This window comes from Oreochromis aureus, linkage group 1, assembly GCF_013358895.1.
Source record: "Oreochromis aureus strain Israel breed Guangdong linkage group 1, ZZ_aureus, whole genome shotgun sequence".
NCBI lineage: Eukaryota > Metazoa > Chordata > Actinopteri > Cichliformes > Cichlidae > Oreochromis > Oreochromis aureus.
In genome coordinates this window covers 11,219,923-11,225,922 of record NC_052942.1, presented here as the reverse complement: position 1 = coordinate 11,225,922, position 6,000 = coordinate 11,219,923, and positions in this window count along the sequence as shown.

The following is a 6,000-nucleotide window of genomic DNA, read 5'->3' as shown; positions in this document are numbered from 1 at the left end:
CCATTGCCATTTGAGATGCTATTACTATTAGGCCAGTTACTTTAGCCCGCACTAATTACAGTACTCCTTAATTATTTTACATGCATGTTAAACCAACTTATCTATTTACCTTCAAAATTCTTACCACATTTTTCAACAGTATGCATATTTAATCTCAGCAGATGGCAAAAACAGGAACTGCATTCCTTGCCTCCAGTCTGACTGCCTGTACTAGTCATTAGGAGATTTCATCAGCTATTGAGCAACTAATTAAGCTATTACTTTGCTGAATTAGTTGGCTGATGATAAAGACGTTATTTATTGTATAGGGCTAGTTTATCCAATAAAAACAGTTGCAGGAAAAAGTTTTGTGAACCTTTTCTCCTGCCATATTCCTTCCTGAATATGCCCTAAATTCCTTAAGATTACTAAAAGTAGATAAAGAGAACTCAGTTAATGATCCAGTGAGGGAAAATATTTGTAAGTCTCTAGGGTTAGCAAAAAATTGGAAGGTAAAAACAGATTTGGGTTTTTATCCGACCAAAAATCAGATGTGTTTTTTATTTAAAAACAGGGTCCTATCAAAGTATGATCTTCACAATCCATGATTAGAAAGTGTATCATGATATGCACTCTCTTTATCTGTTAGGACTTTGAAAAAACCCCCAAAAGAGTTGCTGATCCTCATCAGGCTGACAGAGTTTAGACAACAATCTTTTCTTTGGACGTTGCCAATCCACAGTTAGGAAAACTGTGTACAAATGGAAGAAACTCAAGAAAATTGTTTCTCTCCCCAAGGACAGATCACCCAATAAATATTGCTTCAAGATCAGCAAATGTAATAATCTGTGAGGTCACAAAGGCGCTGTGTAACTTCTGGACAACTAAAGGCCTCGTTCACATAGGCAAATGTAATTTTCATGAGTGCATTGCATGACTGCAAGGTCTCCAAAAACAACTGTGCTGCTGTTTGCCAAAGATCATGTGGACAAGCCTGAAGACTTCTGAACAACTGACTAATGAAAAAAAAAGAATGTTATTTTTGTTAAAGGAGAAGCATGATGTGGAGACAAAAGAGGAAGCTGCATTTAAGCATGTGAATCTTATCTTATTTGCAAAACACGGTGGTGGTTATGTCATGGCTTGGGCCAGTTTTTCTGCATCGCAGTTAGGATGTTTGCCATTATTAAAAATACCAGTTTTCAATTAAACCAGCAAATTCTGGAGGAAGAAAAACAATCAGAGAAAAGTCCTTCAACAAAAGAATGGTGGGAGAAATAAGGATCTTAATGGCAAAGCCAAAGTTCTGAGCTTAATTCAATAGAAATGTTTCTGAATGCCCTGAATCATGTAATTCGTGTAAGGAAACGCACCAACATATTGGAACTGAAGTTTTTCGGTGGGCTAAAAGTCTACTAGAACAAAAAAAATCCATAACTTAACAACTAGCCAAATGATCAGGTTCCATCGTAGGTAATGGCTATTACCCTCAGTGCTAAGCTACAGCTTATGTTGCATGAGTTATTACATCCTAAGTGTTGACTATTGTTTAATCTAGTTACGTAAGATTGGTATGGGACAATACATTAATATTGTTTCCTACATTTTAGTTCCATCTGGGCGTTTGGCCATTTAGTGTTCAACTCGGACTTTAACATCTGTGTTGCAGCTCCCCAGAGTTTTGTCAGAACGTTCCCACTGTGCCCACAGCTTAATGAACCAAGTTATATGGAACGGTCATTCGAGTAATCTTATTTTTTTATTTTATCGGTTCTTTTATATACTTTGGAAGTCGCCATTTTATATAGTATGTTTTACTTTATTGATATTGTGGTTTCTGACTTTGGTCATGCATTTATTTATTTTTCCTATGTCTGTTTTGCCTGAGGTGGTTATTTCTATGATATTGAAAAAATAAACATATAACAGAAAAACACCTTTTTTACCTTGACTGTAAACACATTTTGGTGACACACAGCAGAGACCATAGTTTCCAATGCAAGTATAAAAAGGAGCGTATGAGGTAAGTATGCGTGTGGTTTTGGTGTCATGAAACAAAGCTTTTCCAGTTCTGTTCTACCACAATGAAGAGGTGCCGCATACGCAACTCTTTCCATTTGTCACTGTAAGTCAGAGTGACTCCAGATTCTCAAATGAAACTGAGCCGCTGAGACATTTCCTAGGCACATTAGGTTATAACCTGGCGAGTCAAAAGAACATTTATGGAGAATGAGCTAATCAGTGTGCAAATATCCCTTGACATGAACACTGAGGTATTGTAGAAGAAGATCAAAGATTGCGAGGAGGTTAGCCAGTGGCCTTTTTTGTTCCACATCACTGTAAATCTCCAAAAAACTGGCAAAAGAGTTAATCCTCTCTGGCTTATAACACCTATTAAAATGCTGATGTAGGCTCAAACTTAGAAAAAAAAAATCATGAACATCTCTAATGCTGCTGGGAGGCAAGTAGAAGATTTTCCCATTACCCAGAGAAGTCAATTTTAATGTGGGCAAACATCCTGAACCACAGAATGCTTTAACAGTCTGGTTAAATATTAAAGTTTTTTTTAAAATAAACACATTAAACTGATAATTACATTTTTAAAAAAGGCTAAAACTAGACTCTTTTTAGCTGTCACACATTATATGTATTTTATCCATTCACCTTCAAGGTCTACTTTGGGTTGCATGCATATTTTTTGGATTATAATTTCTATTAAAAACGGGTTGTGCCAGCTTTTCATCTGCATTTGGCCGAATCCTGACGTTGCTGGATATTACTGATATAACTGCTTGTAGCATTTTCACAATGTTAGGTTTCATATGTTACTTTGTTTCACCACACATGAATTCAACCGCCATTCGTTGTTTCCACTTGCATAAAGTGCTTTTATACCTCATACGTTTTAAGTTGGTGCCATGTTTTTCAACCGGTGACAAGCTTGTTTCGTCTTATTAGTAGGAAACGTGCTTTGGTCCACACAGACACTCTAATAGAGATCGCATTTGGCACTTTTCTCTGCGTTGCATGTGCTGAACTCAAAGGGCACTTGGAGAGCACTTCCTCTGCCAGGGGCCAGTGCCAAGGTAGTTTTAAAGAATGCGATCCAGCAGCACCATCTCAACATTTAATGGCTTCCTGTGTGTTGCCCATGCATGCTACACATCTAAGCCAAGTGTAGTGAAATTCAGAGCACGAGTTTTGGCCTATAATCTTGTTGAGAGACAAGAAGGCGAACAAACAAACAGCAATTATCACATACCTGATGTGTTGCAATATAACATTGCATCAGAGTTTTCCCTTTTTGTGAGCCAAACAAATGTGAGAATAAAGAAGTCAGGCTTTCCAAGAAGTTGTGTAGCCAAGACAAACAGTCTCATCTCATAGAAAACAGTGCACACATACTGACCACAAAAAAGAAGCAGACAAAGCAGGAGTTCTTAAGACGATAAAAGCAAAAGAAAAAAGTCACAATAATGGATTGCAGGTTGTTTATACTTATTTGACACCTACAGGGAAGAAAAACGGTTTATTCTGCTTGACTTTAAATGCTTTATTGCACAGAGAAGAACAGACAGTGACGTGTGTGAAAAGAGTGAAAAATCTCACGGATTACATCAAGGACTTCATCCAAGTAAACCATTTCCAGCACAGATTGGACACACTGAACGTCCACAAAATGTCAAAGGAACAATGGAATTCAGCCGAATGAATTTTTCTTAGTGCGTCTTTCAAGATATTTTCTCACAGGTCAAAAGCAGCTCGCCTGTGATGTATTATCCCATTTTCTGTGCCTGCTTCCCCTATCTGTCTCCCTGTCTTTGCGAGTCTGGATTTTAGGGCGGCAGATGTTTTAGCTCATGACTGGATGGTGATGTCATTGCTGGTGAAGAACTTAATTCTTCTGTTTTGGTCCGAGGAGGACCGAGCAGCAACGCTGAAGATGCCAGATGTATTTTGAGTTGTAGTTAATCTTCCGTTTAAGCGACACAGCGATGCTTTATTCCTAATTTGTCAGTGAAACATTGTAAAAGCATTTGAAAAGGATCTGATGGATGCAAGATGTAGCATTAAATTGATTAGCATTTTTAAAAAAAGGGACAAGATATACTATAAGAGTTATTTTGAGGTATAAATAACCGGAGAACAGTCAGCTTGAAAATAGATTATAAGAGTGTAAGAACCTTCAAAACCATTTTAGATCAGTTTTAGCTGAAGAAACACACAAAGCAGTGATATTTCAAAACCTCACGCTGCAGGCATCCTGTCCCACCTTACAGTATGTCAAATGTGTTTTATTAAATGGGGAAGTGGGACTTTGCAGGTCATTGGGGTAAACTGAACACATTGTAATTTTCTTGGAGTCATTCATAGAATTTCTACACTGAGCTCTGTCGTCTCCAGCCCCAACAAACAGAGCCTTTCTTATCACACAGCAGTGGGATTGTTGACCGTAGACGTTATTTGATATACTACTGTTTTCTCTATGCAACTTATGAAGCGGCTGCAGAAATATTTGATTATTAATGTATTTCAGTGTGTTTGAAGCAAACATTTTAACAATGCTATGGACCTGTTTTCATGTTTTAAACCTATTTAAGGTTTAAAACATGAATTGCAGCCCTAGTGATTTTTCGGTTTCGTGCTATTTGTGCCTCTCTCTGCATTAGGCCCTCAAACGGGTTTCAAACTGAATAATTCATTCTTCAAGAGTGGATATAAGTGGTATAAGAGTTTACTTAATTTTAAACGTTGAACTTTCACTTTAAACTGAATGTAAGTACATAAGTTTATTTATAAGCACCCTTAACAGAGAAGTGGTCACAAATAGTAAGTACACAGTAAAATAAGAGAATGAAATGCAATAAAAAAGTACAATATAAAGGCAATCTGCCTTGTTCAACATATGTTATATTTGAGAAGTGTTTACTTAATTTCAAAACTTTGAACTGAATAACAGTAAGTAAGTAATGTTTATTTATGAAGCGCCTTTCACAGGCGAGCGGTCACAAAGTGCTGTATTCAAATGGTAAGTAGACAGTAAAATAAATACAAAAATGAAATGTCAGAAAAACAACACAAAAAGTAAACTTATGCTACACGTTAGCATTTCTTGCTTTCTTTCTAGATAAAGAACAGCATATAAAGGTTAGTCTGACCCTTTGTTTTGTGGTCAGTGCTCTAGTTGCAGGTTTTTGAACACAGCCACTCCTCACACCAGGTCGTGAACTGGAAGCTCCAGTAGAGCCGCTCCTCTGGTTGCGTAAGCTCCGGCTGCATCGGTTCACTGACAGTCTGACTCGATAAGATTAAAATCAAGAATTAAAGGCAGTAAGTCTTTAATTCTTGATTTTAATCTTATCTTTTTAAGCAACCTTTTTATTAATGCCATTTTTTCTGTGCTGAGGTTGTGTGAAAAGTGTTGCTACCACTGTTTGATCTGGTTGTTGCAGTTTCATAAATGCCTCCAGTAAAAAATCAAAGGATTCAACATTTGATGAAAGTTTGTTTAGCTTAGCTGCTCCAACACAGATTATGGGAGCAAAACACTTTCTGACATTATACAAACACTCGTCAATGGTTCACGATACTTTGGTAATGTGTTCTTTGTGTATTTGGCTGTACTACTACTTCTCTTGGCTGCTTTCTACACCTGCCTATCTTGGAAGATTGAATCCCTTTCTGGACCCATCTAAAGGCTAGTAATATTTCAAGGGGCTGCTTCAAGCAGTGTTTCAAACTGTTCTAGGTTACTGTCAAGACGACAGCCTGAGCAAAGCACTGGGCACGAGGAGAGGTCAGTCTGTCACTGTCGGGGATCTACTGCATGTGATCACAGGTGAAGTTGCTGGTTGATGCTGACATCTAGTGGTCGACAACACATCATCAATATCTTATCACTGCTGCAGGGGAAGACAGCAGGAATTCATTATATATGCATAAAAAACACGAGACATAAAAAAAAGTTGGGGCTGCTCTTTGTTTCCCCCATTCTGTTTATTTATTATCTGCAAACCAAGA